The sequence below is a fragment of the Tursiops truncatus genome, chromosome 21 (genome assembly GCF_011762595.2).
Source record: "Tursiops truncatus isolate mTurTru1 chromosome 21, mTurTru1.mat.Y, whole genome shotgun sequence".
NCBI classification, from domain to species: Eukaryota; Metazoa; Chordata; class Mammalia; order Artiodactyla; family Delphinidae; genus Tursiops; species Tursiops truncatus.
The window spans coordinates 28,071,414-28,092,530 of record NC_047054.1 but is presented as its reverse complement, the minus strand read 5'-3'; the positions used below and the strand labels follow the sequence as shown (position 1 = coordinate 28,092,530).

General features: G+C 38.3%; 1 long non-coding RNA gene across 1 annotated transcript in view; it reads right to left on the bottom strand.

The window, feature by feature from the left end:
* Window positions 1-364: 364 nt before the first annotated feature.
* The window catches only part of LOC141277454 (uncharacterized), a 326,561-nt gene continuing 305,808 nt past the window's right edge, over window positions 365-21,117 (bottom strand). Inside the window, exon 4 of the long non-coding RNA XR_012328865.1 lies at window positions 365-481. This is a non-coding gene — a long non-coding RNA (uncharacterized lncRNA). The remainder of the gene's footprint in view (window positions 482-21,117) is intronic.

Sequence of the window (21,117 nt, the reverse complement as noted above, 5' to 3'; positions counted from 1 at the left end):
AAAGGACTAGGCACCAGATCTCTCTTCCTAATGCCTGACCCTACTTTCCTACTAAAGTTGTTAATGACATAGGAGTATTAGAAGTACTGTCTCCAGAACCTGAATAAACTACACTATTTACCTGAGGGGAATACGGTGGTTTATCTTTCTAAATTAAGTGACCATCATTAGTTGATTAACTTGATTTTCATTCTTTAATACTTAAATGAATTAAAAATGGATTAATGAATGAATGAATGAATGGGTAAGCAAAGAAGACAACTGCCACGTAAAAATTGTCACTCACCATCTGGTTCTACAAGAATGAAGTCACTGGCCACTGAAGTCGCTGACCTTCAACACACTCTGAAAGGAGTCCAGGGCGGCGATCAAGAATGAGGCACTCTGTGCTCTGGGAAAACCCAGCAGAACAGGACCTTCAGATAGATAGATACTTTCAGGAGAAGATTTTATGAGCCCAATTTCTTGCATCTTCTCATATCTAGAAAAGCACATTAATGGAATCATTAACAGAGACATCTGCTCCTTGTGACTAGCAGCAACCTTCTGCCAAAATGTGTGCTTGATTACATGGACCCCCTTCGCCTAAATCATGCATATACTGACCTCCCCCCGCCCACCTCTTGAGCAGTTCCTCAGAGCTATCTGATGGGCTGTCTCCCGGGCTATAGTCCTCATTTTGCCCCAAATAAAACTTAACTCACAACTCTCATGCTGTGCACTTGTTCTTTTCAGTTAACACAACCTACCATCTATTGAATGTCTAGTAGGCAGCAGGCACTATGCAAGGTGATTTCATATTCTGATTTTATGTCCTTTCCACAAAAGTTGTGCAGTAAAGTGATGATTTTTATTATTGCTATATTTAAGGATGAAGATACGAGGCTTAGATTGGTTAAGCGAACTGCTCAAGAGTTTCAGCTAGCGAATGAGACATTTGGAAATAGACCCCAAGGACCTATGGCTCTGAAGTTCGAGCCGTACCATCTATGTTTAAATTTCTTTAAAAAATTTGTAGACGTGTTTAAATACAAAGGAATATTTTAGATATATCTGTAAGAAATACAGAACAACCATGTAAGTTAGCACCCGAATATTCATGACCCAAATTTATAAATAATACATTACCTTAAACTTTAAACTTCCCTGAGTGCCATCTCATCCCATCCTTTCCTTTCTATCTCAGCGGGTTTTTTTATGGTTTCATATTTGTTAATAGTCATAATTCATTATTTATTTACACATTTTTGACCTTTAAGTCAATTCAATCAAACTGTACGTGTTTTTATCTTACCTGCTCTCTTTGCTTGACACTGTTCTGAGATTCATCTATAACACTGAATCAGTCTGTGTTTAATTTCTTTTCACTGTTGTATAAAATTCCATATTAAAACTCTGCCATGTTTTGTTTATCCATTCTACTTTTTAAAATTTAACTATAGTTGATAGTTAACTATAGTTAACGCCATTTTAAGCAACATGGATGGACCTAGAGATTATCATACTAAGTGAAGTCAGACAGAAAGACAAATATTATATGATATCACTTATGTGTGTTATCTTAAAAAATGATACAAATCAACTTATTTACAAAACAGAAACAGACTCACAGACATAGAAAACAAACTTATGGTTGCCAAAGGGGAAAGGGGAAGGGGAGGGATAAATATCCTTTCTACTCTTAGTGAATGTTTGCGTGTGTTTTCCCCTCCCTTCTTCCCTTCCTTCCTCCCTCCCTCCCTCCCTTCCTTCCTTCCTTTCTCTATTACAAAAAGTGCTGGCAAGAACATGTGATACACATCTCCCAGGGTATATCTGAGAGGGTCACAAAATCATAAGCTTTACACATTCTTGGTCGGTGAGATAATACCATATTGTTTTCCCGAAATGATGGAGCAGTTTCTATTACAACTTATTCTGAATAACACTGCAAAATTATTCCCCTTCCCCTACATCCTTACCAACATATGATATTGTTACACTTAGTTTTACTAATATGATTGGTTTGAAAGGGTACCTTATTGTGGTTTTCATTTGAATTTCTTTCATTATTGATAAGGTTGAGTATATTTTTATGTATTTTATGTGCTTTTTTTTCTGTGAAGTACCTATCCATTTTTTATTTTTGCCCTCTTTTTCTATTGGGTAATTTGCCTTTTTCTTATCAGTTTGTGGCTCTCTTTATACATTTTGGACATTAAATATAACAAATGTAATCTATTGCAAATAACTTCTTTCAGCTTATAAAGTGATCTCATTTATGTGAATTTTTGATGAATGGAACTTCTTAATTTTAATATATTCATATTCATCAATCTTTCCTTTTATTCTTTGTACACAGAGGCAATCTTCCTTAATTCAAAGCAATGAAAAGATTTTGCTCAAAGTTTTATAGTTTTGTCAATATTGCCAATTGCACTTAATATTAACTTAAATAATATTTAATATTTAAGCACTGGTTAGGTATTTATCAGCTAGAGCTGCTATTTGCTTAAGGCATTATAAACCTAGTTTCCATACATGTGTGGATGTGTCTCTGGGTTCTCTCTTTTGCTTTTCCAATTTGTACATTTTTGTGACAGTACTATATTGCCTTAATTTTTTCAGTTTATGGTAATACTTGATATCAGGTAAGGGAAATCCAATCACTTTGCACTTTTCAAGCGATGTCTCACTATTCTTGTACCTTTGATCTTCCCATAAATTTTAAAGTAAGCTTGGTAAATTCCCCAAAGTCTGTTGGTATTTTGACTAGAGTTGAATCACATCACTAGAGCAATTTGGTGAGAATTTACATCCTTAGGATATTGTCTTTTCCTTATTAATTTTCAGACTGTGTCTGTGATGTATAGTTTCTATTTATTTAAGTCTTTGAAAACATTTTCTTCAATATAATTTTCTCCATACAAATTTTGTACATGTATTGCTTGATTAATTCCTTGGTACTTTACTTTCTTTTTATTTGAAGCCAATATGAAAGCTATCTTTTAATAATTACCTTTTATAAATGTTCTTGAGCATGTATCAAATTGCAACTGATTTTTTTAATCCTTTTTAAAATAAGCTTAATTTTTTAGAAGAGTTTTAGATTTACAGAAAAATTTGGAAGATAGTACAAGAAGTTCCCATAAATATTGCACCCAGTTTCCCCTATTATTAAATCCTTATATTAGTATAATGCATTTGTTGTATACATTGACCCTATATTGACACACTACTGTTAACTGAAGTACATGCTTTATTCAAATTTCTTTAGGTTTTTTTTTTTTTTTTTTAACCTAATGTCCTTTGTTCCAGGATCTCAACAGGACATCACATTACATTTAAGTATTACCTCTCCTTAGGCTCCAATTGGCTCTGAGAGTTTTTAAGAGTTTGCTTGATTTGATGACCTGGACAATTTTGAAGAGCACTGGTTAGGTATTTTGTAGAGCCCTTTACTGGGATTTGTCTGTTATTTTTCTCATGATTATGGGTTTTTGGGAGGAAGAGCACAGAAGTGACATGTCATTTTTGTTCCATTTTATCAAGGGTCCATAGTGTGCATATGTAATCTATAAAAATATTGAATCACTATGCTATACACCTGAAACTAAAACTAATATAATACTGTAAGTTACCTGTATTTCAATTTAAGAATACATAGTACGGAAGCTCACCCTGGTGGCCTGACTGAGGTAGCACTTGTCAGATTTCACCACCGTGAAACTCTGTGTTAGAGTTTTTCTCTAGCACCCCCTTACCACAGTGTAACATTTATTACTCCCAGCAGCTGCCTAAGGAGTGGGGAGTGAGTCATGGTCCACCTTCGTGATGGCCAGATCTCTACGCAAATTAACTGGAATTCTTCTGCACATGAGACTGTCTCTTCTCCCACAGTTATTTATTCAATCACTTATTTATCTCAGCATGGACTCATGAATATTTAATTTAAACTTTGTGCTATAATCTGGTACTACTTTATATTGTTGCTAAAATTGTTTCATCTTTGGCCATTGGGAGCTCTTTCAGTTGGCTCCTGTGTTCTTTTTTGGATACACTATCACTGTGGACTTTTTTTTTTCTGAGCACTGCCGTTACAATCGATTTTTTTATATACTGACCTTTCAACAATTCAAATAATTTCCTTTTTTCCACAACCATGTTATCTGCAAATAATGACAGGTTTTCTTCCTTTCAATTTATTACAATTCTTATACCTTTGACTTTCTTTTGCCTTGCTGCACTTAACTAGGACCTTTCATAAGATGCTGAGCTGAAGGTATAATACAAGGTTCCATTTAACTTCTTTGGATGGTACAGGGGATAAGTTCAACATTTCACCATTGAGTTGGATGTGTGCTTTGTTTTTTGTTTTCTTTTTCAGGGTGTTTTTTGTTCTTTTTTGTCTTGTTTTGTTTATCAAGTTAAAATATCCTTCCAGCTCTAGCCTGCTGTCTTTGTTTGCCCCAGAAAGAGACTCTGAAAAAAATGATTTAAATGCAATCATTTATTTGGGAGGTGATCTCAGGAAACACCATAAACAGAGTGCTTAATGAATTAAGGAAGAGAAGGAAACCAATAAAAGATGCTTTATAAAGCCAGTTACTTCTGGGAGTCAGAGTAAAGGACACTCCTTTGAGCTCTTCAAAGGGAGAGATGAGAGAGCTGGGAGCCCTTGGTTGATGGCTGCCGGGGAGGGAGTACGGGGCTGATTCTCTGCCACTTCTGGCCTGCCTTATGGGCTACAAGGCAAGAAAAAGCTCTTAGGCAGATGCTGGCAGGTGGAAGTCTGGCTGAGTATGCTGAAGGGAGTGCAAGGGAACATGGGCACCAACAGAATCTGCTACTCTGGCAAGGATGCTGTATTTCATTGTCTTGTTACTAACAGATGTTGGATTTATCCAATACATTGTACCTATTGAAGGTCATATGATTTTTCTGCTCTAACCTGATATTAGTAATAATAATATTTAATTATTATTTTATATCATATTATTATTAATTGTCTTTTGAATGGTAAATGACCTTGAATTCTTGGGATAAATATAACCTGCCAATGTTTTCCTTAGGATTTTTGCATCTCTGTTCATGGAATGAAATTGGCTTGTAAATTTCCTTTTGAATATTGCCTTTCTCAGATTTTTGGTTTCAAGACTATAGCAACTCTCATATTTTGAGGTTTGATTTATTCTAAGCTCATGCTCTTTCCTCCACATTGGTGTTTTTCTTATGCCCTGGAGACTGTGGTATATATAATTACAATGAGTTAGCATGGTGTGGGGATATTGGCAATGGGAAACTCTGGGTAGAATTGGGATCAACATAGGTGTGTCAGCCCAACAGCATTGATAATTAGGAATAAGAGAACAGATATAGGTGTTACAAATATTTTAGATACTAGCTTTATCTTCTTTAACAATTTGGTTTTGCTCTAGAGTCCCCTCCTTCCAAATAAATTATGTTAAACATCACCTTTCATATCTTTGGGAGAAAGCTTTATTTCATCCAATCTCAAACGAGTAACATCAGCCTCTCTAATTATTACAGTGTTTGTAAAGCTGTCCGGTGTAGGAAGAACTGTGGAAAAGCCACTTGGAGCTACACCAGAAAGTTTCAGAAGGCAGTATGTGTCATCCTGGGGTTTTGCATCACATCACCTGCTCAGTATCTCTACATTCAGCAACGCCACTTAGAATGCTAAACATATATATATTCCCTCTCTATATATATTTCTCTCTATATATAGTCTATAAAAATCATTGACATTTTACAAGGACAGCACTGTAAGTCAGGATATCGGGCACACATATTCTGTTGTGTAACTTTGTAATTATAATTATTTTGCTCAATTTAATAGTTTTTAAATTAAAAACTCTGAATGGGCTTTGGTTTAGATCCCATGCTTACCTTAACCAAACTAAAATATGACCTTTACAAAAGTGAGTGCTTTTTTAAATCAAATGTAGAGCATTTTGGGTCACCTATTTCTCTCCTTAAGCATGTTGTGGACCTGAATCTCTAAGATAGATCCCCCAGCTCCTAACCTCACATTGAGCTGAACTGTTGACCTTTCTCTCCTTATTGAGGAGTCCTGCAGGGCCGGGTGTCCGTGTGACTGTTGACTTACGTAGTCCTTCTCGTAACGTTCTCTCTTGGACCCTTTCTTCTCACCTAATTTTACCAAGTCATCTGGATCTATGCCCCGTATCCAGGCTAGCCCTGGACACATCTGTGAAAATACCAAAGCCAGAATTTACTCTCCTTTTCTTGTCCTATTCTTCCAGCCTCTTCTTATCTCTTCCCTTTCCTGATATTCTTTTCCAGTACCCCCCCACCCCCATCAAATGTTGCAGTTTTAAGACATTTTTCATAAATGACTAGTCACTTCATTTCCACACCACTCTTTCCCTGAATATGAAATTTCAAAAAATCAAAGCCTTAAACTGAAGCTATACAGATATGCATGTGTTCTGCCTTGTGACTTAAGGTTCTTTGAAGTACACATCTTATGGCTCTTTGAGGCTGCAGCTTAAATTGTTACCCATTTGGCTCCTCAGCCCAACCCTGTGTGTGCAAGGATACTTACAACCTAAAACACCCAAGACAGACTCAACCCAAAGCCCCAAACTTCACTAAACATAGGCTGCTGTTGAATAGAAAACTGTCCTATAGTCAGATAAATGTTTTGTTATTTTGGACAATTGAAAGTAAGTTTCTTTTGCTAATATTTCTAATTTAAAAACCAAGATCCAGACCAAAGAGAGAGAGAAAAAAAGTATCACATGGTCCAAGGGCTCAGTATGCTAAGGAAGTAAGGGGACTATTTTTACCTGGCAGCCTTGTTGAGACTCTCAGATACACAGAGAAGTTTTTCAAATTTTAGGGCATATTAAGAATCAACTCAAAAGCTTGTTTAAAATGCTAATTTCTGCTCATTTCTCTGTTCCCTCAATACTATTCAGCATTTCATATTTGGGTCTCCAGAATCTGTATTTACAACAAAATGAGCAGGAGAGACGCTCGCCAAGAACTGTCTGATGATTTGTGGACAGTGTGATTTATAGCAAGCAGGACTTTATCCTGATTTCATTCAACTTCTAGCTATTCTGGGCTGTGCATCACTGAACGAATGGGCATGACCCCGGGCATCGTTCCTCTAAGAATGCTGTGGCAACAGCCCTGTCCTTGGCTGCAGAGATGAGAGGGGGCTTGAGGAAGAAGTTCGCCTGATCTATCTGTATCACTGTTCCCTTTCAACCCCAAGTGAAGTGTCACAGCCGACTTCTGACACCAGTCACTTAAGAGATTGGTGACACTCAATCACCAGAGCTCAAGTTGAGAGCTCTGTCCTCCATAAGACTGTCCTCACTTCAGATGCTCACAACAAGTGGAGCTCCCAAGCCACTAGCACTTCTGAACAACTAGATATAAACTCAAGGGTTCTTACAACCACCTCAGGTTTGATATTTTCCTAGAATGACTCACAGCACTTATTAAAAGCACTATACTTACTATTACAATTTTATTATAAAGGATACACATAGGGTAAGGTCTGGGAGCATCCAGGACACAGACCTTTTGTGATGTTGTGATTTATAATGAGAAATATATATTTGGTCTTCATCCTGCTTCTGACACAGAGCACCTAAAACCTTGTAATTTCTGTGATGAGAGCAATAAAGGTGGCTTTTGTTATATTAATGAGGTGACTTTTGGAAAGGACCTAAGGATGGGGGCTGGTTGCCCAGAGACCCAGCCATGTGATAAGGTGGTAGGAACTTTCAGTCCCGGGCCAACCTCTGGGGAGGGGAGAGGGGCTGGAGGTTGAATCAATCACCAAAGGTCAATAATTTCATCAAGCTTGACAATGGAATGAAATCACCATAAAACAAAAAGGATAAGGTTTGGAGATCTTCTGGATTGGTGAACACGTGGAGATTTGGGGAGAGTGGTGTTCTTAGAGAGGGCATAGAAGCTCTGTGTCCCTTCCCACATACATTGCCCTATGTAACTCTTCCATCTGGCTGCTCCTAAGTTATATTATTTTTTAAGAAACTGGTGATCTAGTAAATTAAATGTTTTCCTGAGTTCTGTGAGCTGCTCTAGCAAATTAATCAAACTGGAGGAGGGAGTCATGGAATCCTGTGCTTTATAGTCAGTTGGTCAGAAGTACCTGTAACAATCTGGATTTGCTTTCAATTGGCATAAGTCTTGTGGGACTGAATGCTTAACCTGTGGAATCTGATGTTATCTTTGGATAGATGAGACAAAGCTGAGTTGAGCTGAAGGACACACAGCTGGGGTAGCAGAATTGCTTGGTGTGGAAAAAACCCCATACACTGGAATTGGAATCTGCATTGTTACTTTCTATGTCCTCTCCCCATGGAATCAGGGCATGTCACCCTCCCAACACATCAGAGTGTTCACCAATCAGGAAACTCCACTGAGATTCAGTGTCCAGAGATTCTACTGGGGTTTCATTATGTAGTCACAGTTAATTAAATCATTGACTTTGTGGTTGAACTCAATTTTTAGCTCTCCCTCCTCATGGAGGTAGGGTTGTCCCAGAGTTCCAGTCCTTTAATCAGGTGGTTGGTCTTTCTGATGACCAACTCCCATCCTGAAATCATCTAAAGGTCACCATGAGTCACCATGAGCATAAAGAAGATACTCCCATCATTCTGGAAATTCTAAGGGTTTTTGAAGCTCTGTTCTGGGAACTATGGACAGAGACCAGATATATTCTTTATTATTTCACAGTTGTGAAAGGCAACAATGTGTGCAGGAGGGTGTGCATCAGTGTGCACTACACATCCTGCTGGTGTCTGAAAACAGACAAACAAGACTGATGGGAAGAAAGATGGAGAGTCCTCCTGGGTACAGTGCACCTAAGGTGAAGGGTGTGAGCGCTCCCTGACAAGCATCCTAAGAAAGAGACCCTTTCACACTGAGAAAGGCTTGCAGAATTCCTGCAAGCATTCTCCTCCTGCTTCCCATTTTTCTCTTCTTTCCCTTTTTTTCTTTTTGGCTTTTTCTTCAGTACCATAATTGGTTGGAAGGGACTGAAAAACTGTATGAGGGGGACCTTCAAGATGGTGGAGAAGTAAGACCTTCCTCCCCACAAATACATTAAAAACACATCCACATGTGGAACAACTCCTACAAAATACCCACTGAAAGCCGGCAGAAGACCTCAGATTTCCCAAAAGGCAAGAAACTCCCTACATACCTGCATAAGGCAAAAGAAAAAACAGAGACAAGAGAATAGGGACAGGAGCTGTGAAGGAGGAAAAGTTTCCACACACTAGGAAGCCCTTCACTGGTGGAGATGGGGGGCGGGCAGGCGGGGGAAGCTTTGGAGCCACGGAGGAGAGCGCAACAACACAGGTGCAGAGGGCAAAGCGGAGAGATTCCCGCACAGAGGATCAGTGCCGACCAGCATTCACCAGCCCAAGAGGCTTGTCTGCTCACCCACTGTGGTGGGTGGGGCTGGGAGCTGAGGCTGGGGCTTCAGTGGATCCCAGGGAGAGGACGGGGGTTGGCTGCGTGAACACAGCCTGAAGGGGGCTAGTGCACAACAGCTAGCCGGGAGGGAGTCTGGGAAAAAGTCTGCCAAAGAGACTATTATTTCGGGACGCATGAGGAGAGGGGATTCCTTCCGCGTCTGCCCACAGAAGGCAGAGCACCGCCTAAAAGAGCTCCAGAGACAGGCGCGAGCCACGGTTAGCAGCTCGGACCCCAGAGACGTGCATGGAATGCTAATGCTGCGGCTGCAGCCAGCAAGAATCACGTGTGCGAGCACAGATCGCTGTCCACACTATCCACACTCCCCCACGGGGCACTGTCAGGGTCCCACGATCCAGGGACAACTTCCCCGGGAGAACACACAGTGAGCCTCAGGCTGTTACAACGTCACGCCGGCCTTGGCCACCGCAGGCTCGCCCTGCGTTCCAGTTAACCACTGTACCCCTCCACCCTCCCAGCCTGAATAAGCAAGAGCCCCCTAATCAGCCACTGCTTTAACCCCATCCTGTCTGGGCAGGAACAGATGCCTGAGAGAGACCTACACACACAGGTGGGGTCAAAACCAAAGCTGAACCCCAGAAGCTGTGCGAAAAAGAAGAGAAAGGGAAATTTCTCCCAGCAGCCTCGGGAGCAGCGGATTAAATCCCCACGATCAACTTCATGTACCCTGCACCTGTGGAGAATACCTGAATAGACAACAGATCATCCCAAAATTGAGGCAGTGGAATTTGGGAGCAACTGTAGACTCGGGGTTTGCTGTCTGCAACTGATTTGTTCCTGATTTTTATGTTTATATTAGTTTAGTGTTTACAACTTGTTATCATTGGTGGATTTGTTTATTGGTTTGGTTGCTCTCTTCTTTTATTATTATTATTTTATTTATTTTAATAATTTTCTTTCTGTCTTTCTTTCTTTTTTTCTCCCTTTTTCTCTAAGCCATGTGACTGACAGGGTCTTGTGCTCCGGTCTGGTGTCAGGCCTGAGCTGCTGAGATGGGAGAGCTGAGTTCAAGACACTGCACCACCAGAGACCTCCTGGCCACACGAAATATAAATTGGCGAGAGCTCTCCCAGAGAACTCCATCTCAATGCTAAGACCCAGCTCCACCCAATGGCCAGCAAACTCCAGTGCTGTATGCCCCATGCCAAACAACTAGCAAGACAGGAACACAACCCCATCCATTAGCAGAGAGGCTGCCTAAAATCATGCTAAGTTCACAGACACCCCAAAACACACCACCGGATGCAGCCCTGCCCACCAGAAAGACAAGATCCAGCCCCATTTACCAGAACATAGGCACCAGTCCTCTCCACCAAGAAGCAAACACAAACCACTGAACCAACCTCACCCACTGGGGGAAGACACCAAAAACAACAGACACTACGGACCTGGAGCCTGGGAAAGGAGACCCCAAACACAGTAAGTTAAACAAAACAAGAAGACAGAGAAATATGAAGCAGATGAAGGAGCAAGGTAAAAACCCACCAGACCAAACAAATGAAGAGGAAATAGGTAGTCTACCTGAAAAAAGAATTCAGAGTAAAGATAGTAAAGATGATCCAAAATCTTGGAAATATAACGGAGAATATACAAGAAACTTAACAAGGACCTAGAAGAACTAAAGAGCAAACAAACAATGATGAACAACACAATAAATGTAATTAAAAATTCTCTAGAAGGAATCAATAGCAGAACAACTGAGGCAGAAGAACAGATAAGTGACCTGGAAGATAAAATAGTGGAAATAACTACTGTAGACCAGAATAAAGAAAAAAGAATGAAAAGAATTGAGGACAGTCTCAGAGACCTCAAGGACAACACTAAATGCACCAACATTCGAATTATAGGGGTCCCAGAAGGAGAAGAGAAAAAGAAAGGGACTGAGAAAATATTTGAAGAGATTATAGTTGAAAACTTCCCTAACATGGGAAAGGAAATAGTCAATCAAGTCTGGGAAGCAGAGAGAGACCTATACAGGATAAATCCAAGGAGAAAGATACCAAGAAACATATTAATCAAACTATCAAAAACTAAATACAAAGAAAAAAGTTAAAAGAAGCAAGGGAAAAGAAACAAATAACATACAAGGGAATCCCCATAAGCTTAACAGCTGATCTGTCAGCAGAAACTCTGCAAGCCAGAAGGGGGTGGCAGGACATATTTAAAGTGATGAAAGGGAAAAACCTACAACCGAGATTACTCTACCCAGCAAGGATCCCATTCAGATTCAACAGAGAAATTAAAACTTATACAGACAAGCAAAAGAATTCAGCATCACCAAACCAGCTTTACAACAAATGCTAATGGAACTTCTCTAGGCAGAAAACACATGAGAAGGAAAAGACCTACAAAAACAAAACCAAAACAATTAAGAAAATGGTAATAGGAACATACATATCGATAATTACCTTAAATGTAAATGGATTAAATTCTCCAACCAAAAGACACAGACTGCCTGAATGGATGCAAAAGCAAGACGTGCATATATGCTGTCTACAAGAAACCCACATCAGACCTAGGGATGCATAAAGACTGAAAGTGAGGGGATGGAAAAAGACATTACATGCAAATGAAAATCAAAAGAAAGCTGGAGTAGCAATGCTCATATCAGACACAATAGACTTTAAAATAAAGACTATTACAAGAGACAATGGACGACACTATATAATGATCAAGGGATCAATCCAAGAAGAAGATATAACAATTGTAAATATGTATGCACCCAACATAGGAGCAGCTCAATACATAAGGCAAATGTTAACAGCCATAAAAGGAAAATCAACAGTAACACAATAATAGTAGGGGACTTTCACAATCCACTTTCATCAATGGACAGATCATCCAAAATGAAAATAAATAAGGAAACACAAGCTTTAAATGACACATTAAACAAGATGGAATTGATATTTATAAGACATTCCATCCAAAAACAACTGAATACACTTTCTTCTCAAGTGCTCATGGAACATTCTCCAGGATACATCATATCATGGGTCACAAATCAAGGCTTGGCAAATTTAAGAAAACTGAAATTATATCAAGTAACTTTTCCAACCACAATGCTATGAGACTAGATATCAATTACAGGATGAAAAGTGTGAAAAATACAAACACATGGAGGCTAAACAATACAATACTAAATAACCAAGAGATCACTGAAGAAATCAGAGGAAATCAGAAAATACCTAGAAACAAAAGACAATGAAAACACGACAATCCAAAACCTATGGGATGCAGCTAAAGCAGTTCTAAGAAGGCAGTTTATAGCGATACAATCCTACCACAAGAAACCAGAAAAATCTCAAATAAAAAATCTAACCTTATATCTAAACCAATTAGAGAAAGAAGAACAAAAACCCCCAAAGTTAGAAGGAAAGAAATCATAAAGACAAGATCAGAAATAAATGAAAAAGAAATGAAGGAAACGATTGCAGAGATCAATAAAACTTAAAACTGCTTCTTTGAGGAGATAAACAAATTTGATAAACCATTACCCAGACTCATCAAGAAAAAAGGGAGAAGACTCAAATCAACAGAATTAGAAATGAAAAAGAAGTAACAACTGACACTGCAGAAATACAAAGGATCATGAGAGATTACTAAAAGCAACTACAGGCTAATGAAATGGACAACCTGGAAGAAATGGACATATTCTTCGAAAAGCACAACCTTCCAAGACCGAACCAGGAAGAAATAGAAAATATAAACAGACCAATCACAGCACTGAAATTGAAACTGTGCTTAAAAATCTTCCAACAAACAAAAGCCCAGGACCAGATGGCTTCACAGGCAAATTCTCTCAAACATTTAGGGAAGAGCTAACACCTACCCTTCTCAAACTCTTCCAAAATATAGCAGAGGGAGGAACTCTCCCAAACTCATTCTATGAGGCCACCATCACCCTGATAGCAAAACCAGAAAAAGATATCACAAAAAAAAGAAAACTACAGGACAATATCACTGATGAACATAAATGCAGAAATCCTCAACAAAATACTAGCAAACAGAATCCAACAGCACATTAAAAGGGTCATACAACATGATCATGTGAGGTTTATGCTAGGAAAGCAAGGATTCTTCAATATACGCAAATCAATGTGACACACCGTATTAACAAATCAAAGGATAAAAACCATATGATCATCTCAATAGATGCAGAAAAAGCTTTTGACAAAATTCAACACTGATTGATGATAAAAACTCTCCAGAAAGTAGGCATAGAGGGAACCTACCTCAACATAATAAAGGCCATATATGACAAATCCACAGCCAAGATCATTCTCAACAGTGAAAAACCAAAACCATTTCCTCTAAGATCAAGAACTAGACAAGGTTGCCCACTCTCACCACTATTACTTAACATAGTTTTGGAAGTTTTAGCCACAGCAATTAGAGAAGAAAAAGAAATAAAAGGAATCCAAATCAGAAAAGAAGTAAAATTGTCACTGTTTGCAGATGACATGATACTATACATAGAGAATCCTAAAGATGCCACCAGAAAACTACCAGAGCTAATCTATGAATTTGGTAGAGTTGCAGGATACAAAATTCATGCAGAGAAATCTCTTACATTCCTTTACACTAATTAAGGAAACACTCCCATTTACCACTGCAACAAAAAGAATAAAATACCTAGGAATAAACATACCTAAGGAGACAAAAGACCTGTATGTACAAAACTATCAGACACTGATGAAAGAAATTAAAGATGATACAAACAGATGGAGAGATATACTGTGTTCTTGGATTGGAAGAATCAGCATTGTGAAAATGATTATACTACCCAAAGCAATCTACAGACTCAACGCAATCCCTATCAAACTACCAATGGCATTTTTTATGGAACTAGAACAAAAAATTTCACAATTTGTATGGAAACACAAAAGTCCCCGAATAGCCAAAGCAATCTTGAGAAAGAAACACAGAGCTGGAGGAATCAGGCTCCCTGACTTCAGACTATACTGCAAAGCTACAGTAATCAAGACAGTATGGTACTGGCACAAAAACAGAAATATAGATCAATAGAACAGGATAGAAAGCCCAGATATAAATCCACGCACATATGGTCACTTTATCTTTGATAAAGGAGGCAAGAATGTACAATGGAGAAAAGACAGCCTCTTCAATAAGTGGTGCTGGCAAAACTGGACAGCTACATGTAAAAGAATGAAATTAGAACACTCCTTAACACCATACACAAAAATAAACTCAATATGGATTAAAGAGTTAAATGTAAGGCCAGACACTATAAAACTCTTAGAGGAAAACATAGGCAGAACACTCTATGACATATATCACAGCAAGATCCTTTTTGACCCACTTTCTAGAGAAATGAAAATAAAAACAAAAATAAATAAATGGGACCTAATGAAACTGAAAAGCTTTTGCACAGCAAAGGAAACCATAAATAAGGCAAAAAGACAACCCTCAGAATGGGGGAAAATATTTGCAAACGAAGCAACTGACAAAGGATTAATATCCAAAATTTACAAGCATCCCATGCAGCTCAATACCAAAAAAGCAAACAACCCAATCCAAAAATGGGCAGAAGACCTAAACAGACATTTCTGCAAAGAAGATATACAGATTGCCAACAAACACATGAAAGGATGCTCAACATCACTAATCATTGGAGAAATGCAAATCAAAACTACAATGAGGTATCATCTCACACCGGTCAGAATGGCCATCATCAAAAAATCTTCAAACAATAAATGCTGGAGAGGGTGTGGAGAAAAGGGAACCCTCTTGTACTGTTGATGGGAATGTAAATTGATACAGCCACTATGGGAACAGTATGGAGGTTCCTTAAAAAACTAAAGATAGAACTACCATATGACCCAGCAATCCCATTACTGGGCATATAACCTGAGAAAACCATAATTCAAAAAGAAGCATGTCCCACAATGTTCATTGCAGCACTATTTACAATAGCCAGGACATGGAAGCAACCTAAGTGTCCATCAACAGATGAATGGACAAAGAAGATGTGGCACATATATACAATGGAATATTACTCAGCTATAAAAAGAAACGAAATTGAGTTATTTGTAGTAAGGTGGATGGACCTAGAGTCTGTCATACTGAGTGAAATAAGTCAGAAAGAGAAAAACAAATACTGTATGCTAACATATATATATGGAATAAAAAAAAAAGTGGTTCTCAAGAACCTAGGGGCAGGACAGGAATAAAGACACAGATGTAGAGAATGGACATGAGAACACAGGGAGGGGGAAGGGTAAAAAGTGAGAGAGTGGCATAGACATATATACACTACCAAATGTAAAATAGATAGCTGGTGGGAAGCAGCTGCATCTCACGGGGAGATCAGTTCGGTGCTTTGTGACCATGTAGAGGGGTGGGATAGGGAGGGTTGGAGTGAGACACAAGAGGTAGGGGATATGGGGATATATGTATACATATAGCTGATTCACTTTGTTTCACAGCAGAAACTAACACAACTCTGTAAAGCAATTATACTCCAATAAAGATGTTAAAAAAAACAAAAACAAAACTGTATGAGCCCATTATGATCTTAATCACCTGTTATAGATGAGAGCATCCAGTGAGGGAAAACAACATTTAATCCTTTGTGGAGAACTAACTGAAATTTCTCTTTTGAATCCATGCCCAAGTAGTTTCCATGAGGCTGTCAAACAATGTTTGAACCTGGACTTAGACAGCAGCAGTGTTAATGGGCTTAGGGATATGGTAGGAGACAAAAAAGCTGCCCCGTGATGGAATGAGAAGTTCAAGTCCAGTTCAGTGCTTTTCTTTTTTCCTAAGCTGAGGTCTGTGTACTATGAATTTTTAGAACAAAACGAACTATATAAATGCAGAGAAACATTATCATAATTACTTTTGGCATAGAAATATTTTTAGCTAATGTTATTTTAATAAGAGCTGCTGTCAGGGGGGAAAAGGCAAATCATTTAAAGGAAAAGTTTGTTCTGATGTTCTCTGACTTAATGTTCCCCGCCTATTCAGCTGGATATTTCAAAGTCTCTTAAGCAGCCTGTTAGGGGAGCAAGCCTATTATTCATTTCCAGGAATAATATTGAGTAACTCTCTCTCTCAGGCATTGTGCTTAACGGTGCAAGGAATGGGGGAAGATAGGACAGTTTCTGTCCTCAAGGAGCTTCCAGTTTAGGGTTTTGGAGATCCAGACATCTGGTCTAGGATCAAAAATATTTTGCTGAATGAGATTTGGATGCAAGTAAATTACATGATGTACTCATAAAAACAGAGCTTAGATGATTCCAAAGAGAGATGCAGAAACACTATTTCCTGGTAAGGTGAACTTGAGGAAGTCCTAAGAAAGATGCGTAAAATCATGACCGGGTTACATAAGAAAGGGCATTCCAGGCCAAGGAAAGAGCCTCAATAAAGGTAGGGAGTCCTTAAAATGCATAAAATAAAACATGTAAATATCACAAAGTTTTGCCCCATAAATTAATCTGCTAAAGTTAAATACTTACGAAGAACTCTGCAGAAAAATTTTCTGGGTTTAAATACTTTCTTTTCACACACCCCCCTTTTAAAAAATAACAGTGGCTCTCAAAATGTGGTCCCTAGAACATAAGCATCAGTATCAACTGGGAACATTTAGAAATTCTAGCACTAATATGCGAAAATCTCTGGGGGATGGATCCAGCAAACTGTTTTCGAGATACTCTCTACATGATTCTCATGCTCACTAAAGTTTGAGAACCACAGGACAAAACTCAGTAACTGTTTTCCTTCTTCCTGATCAATTCCTCTTTCCCTGATTACATGACTATTAAAATTCTTTCTCCTCTTCTTAAGTTTCCTATCTATTTCCACCATTCTTTGTTTCAGCAGATAACTTACTGTGCAGGAGAGGCAAGGGTGGAAATGGTATCAGGAAGAACCCTTTCAGCTTTTCTCAAAATCCACAGTTAGATCATCTAGGGCCCTTTTCACATGTTTTCCCTTGTGTTTCACAGAAGGAGTGTTCCTGCTTCTCTACAAGTCTGATGGTTCCTTTCATTGTGTCTTGGAGTTCATTCCTTCCAAAAAACCTCCCAGACTTGGCTCTATCTGTTGTCCCCTCTCGCCTGAATGTTCCATCTCTCCTTCCTTACTGGTCCAATTCTCTATGCTTATGAACGTGGTCAATCTCCAGAGAAACAAGTAATACCAAAAAAAAAAAAATCAACAACTTCAATAATCTTCCCCTGGCTCTATTTCCTAAAACACTGTCACTCTCTCTCTCTCTCTCTCTCTCTCTCTCTCTCTCTCTCTCTCTCTCTCTCTCTCTCTCTCTCTTCAGCTAGTGATTATCAAAGTTCATGAACTCAGGAAAATAAGCTTAATGCCTAAATTCAATAATAAATATTTGGTTCTAATTCTACTTTAGATTTTTATAGTTTCTGATTGTTTTGAATGCTTCCTGCATTTAAATTTTATCCTCCATTGATTTTCTGGACTCTTACTCACTCATGAGCTCCAACACTTTGACTCTTTCTCTGTTTACTATCCTACTCCTCTAACTCCTCCTTCTCTGTCCTTTGATCTCTGTTTCACCTGTTTTAAATGGTCCCCTTGATGATACTGGTAACTTGGATGGGCTCAGCTACTGACTATATCTTGTTTGCTATCAAATCTATGATTAAATTTCTAACCTCTATCCTGAAATGAAATCCTAATTACAGTTGTCAGTTGGACATTTGTTTATCAAAACTGGATTCTTTATTCCCCTAAACTCATTTTTAAAATCTTAATCCATGGCAACTAAATATATCAAACCAAAAACGTGGAAGTCTTTTCAATACTTTTATTTCTTCCAGACACCACCCCACATTAATTTTGTTCCCAAAGCCCATAATTCAACCTCATAAATGGTTATAGTTTGTGTCTTATTCAGTTGTATATCTGGTAGCGTGATACCATGTTGAACAACCTTCTTGCTATAAAATTCCTCCTGCTATAGAAAGACAAGAACATGCACACACACACACACCCCAACACTCAGAGCACCATGATCAAATGTCAGAAAAAACCCAGGAACTTCATATATTGAATTTACTAAATACAGGATATAAAATAAGTATATTTAACATATTTAAAGAAATAAAAGTGTGGATCCAAAAATATGAATAAAAAGCAAAACACTGTAAAATTACCAAATGGATTTCAAAAAGAATCACATAAAACTTTTATAAATTAAATATATAATTGAAATTAAAACCTCAGTAGAAGAGTCAAACAGGAAATTAGGCACTGCTAAAGAGAGAATTAGAAAATTGGAAAATAGTTCTGAAGAAATTCTCGAGATTGAAACACAGAGAAAAAGAAATAAAAACATATAAAAATAGGGACTTCCTTGGCAGTCCAGTGGTTAAGACTCTGTGCTTCCACTGCAGGGGGGACGGGTTTGATCCCTGGCAGGGGAACTAACATCTCACATGCCTTGCAGTACAGCAAAAAAAATAAAAAATAAATTAAATAAATAAATAAATAAAATTAAAGATAGATAGATATAGATTAAGAGATATGAAAGATGTAGAGAGGTCTATTATGTGTCTAATTGAATTGCAGAAGGATAAGAGAGATATAATGGGGACTATACAGTATTCCAAGAGAGGGAAGGCTGGAATATTTAAAGTTGATTAAAACTAATTCTAATCCTTAGATTCAGAGAATTTAAAAATCATAAAAAGTAGAAGTAAGAAACTAAGGCATTCTAATCCTTAGATTCAGAGAATTTAAAAATCATAAGAAGTAGAAGTAAGAAAATATTTTGATACATTACAGAATGATCTTAAGAGAAGTCAGAAGGGAAAGATAAATTATCTCCAGAGGAAGAAGAGTGACATATGATTCTCAAGTTCAAGGTCTAGAATCAAGTGTAACTTTACCTCTCTTCCACTCCTCCAACTTCATTCCTTCCTTCATCATTTCTCACCTAATTTATTGTACATAACTCCAGCTTCTTATTCTCCCTTTCTATATTGAGTTTTACTTTGCTGCCCACAACATTGCTGTTGGTTCCCTACCACAAACATAATCAGTTGCAAATATCTTACTTTAGCATTCAAGGGGTTTTCCAAACTACTTCAGTAGCCTTTTCTCCTTTCACAGTTTTCTCCAGTTACCCTGGGCTCTCAGGAGCTTCACTGAACTTCTCATTAGACCTTGCATTTACAGGCTCTTTCATGCCTTTGAAAATGCTGCACTTACTCGGAAGTCTCTCCTCCACATCCTTTTCGGCTATTCTTTTTTCTTTGCCTATTAGCCTCTTTATTAGTTTGCTAAAGCTGTCATAAAAAAGAAAAAAAGGAAAGAAAAGAAAAAAACCCCACTGCCACAGACTAGGTGGCTTAAACAACAGAAATTTATTTTCTCTCATTCTGGAAGCTGGAAGTCCAACGTCAAGGTGCCAGAAGCACTGGTTTCTAAGGGGTATTTTCTTGGTTTGCAGATGGCTGCCTTCTTGCTGTATCTTTACACGTTTGGTGTTTTTTTTTTCTTCTGTGCATGTGCACTCATGGTGTCTCATCCTCTTCTTATAAGGATACCAGTCCTATTGGATTAGAGTCCCACTCTTATGACCTCATTTAATTACCTTCCTCAAGGCCCTATATGTCTGAGGCTCAGGGTGGAGGAACACAGTTTAGTCCCTAAAAGCCTCCCCTTACCTTTCAGGATCCAACTGCTCTGAAATAGTCCCTGAACCCTTTCCTGAAGCCCCTCAGCACTGTTCTCTCCTGCCTTGTGCACTCACAGAACATTTTCCATAACAGGGTGACTGCACCCATAACAGTGAGTGATAGTGTACATGTCAGGACCTCAGGAGCTGTGGTCTTTTGGAAACAGGGACCATATTTCCTTCCAATTTGAATCCACAGAATCTAGAATGCCTGTCATAAAATTACTCCGTAAAAGTGAAAGTAATAGATTTAAAAAATACATTCAAGATCCTAAAGTATTCACTTGATCTCTTGTGGGGTTGTTTATAGTTTAAAGTAGAATTTACCTTAAGGCAGGTCAACTCTATCAGTATATGCTACCTTCTGTGAAAGTGATTAAAACTTACTATTCATGTGTGCACACCTACCAAATCTCTGGTTCTCGTGGTAACTAGACAACCTTCACAATAGGTATGTAGACACTGTTCTAAAGGCAGTGTAGGGGAGTAGAAGTAACTCCTGTGGACAGCGTATTCTTTGATCCTCATGCATAATGCACGGAGATTATGAAGGATTTTCCCTCTTAGGATGAGGTAACTCTAGGTGCAGTTACAATGGTTGGCTTTTAGGATGTGTTTGACTCTAACAGATCTTAAGTAGCCTTCCAAAGTAGATTTTCTTCTTGCATATGTCCTTCCTCCATGCTGTGATCTTTTATTTTTTTCCTGTTGGTAGGATTGCAGATCAAGATAAAGGAAATTTGAGGGTCATTGTTAGTTTATTTCTTCAAGGAGATTTTACAAAGATGCAGTTTAGCTCTTGAAGTGGTCAGAGTTTGGGGAAATGAGTTCCATTAGAAGAGATTCTTTTATGTGTTGTGAGGTGGGGAAGGCTACCTGTAACTAACAAAGGTCCTTCTCATTGTCACTTAAGACAAATATGAAATTAAAGGAAACCC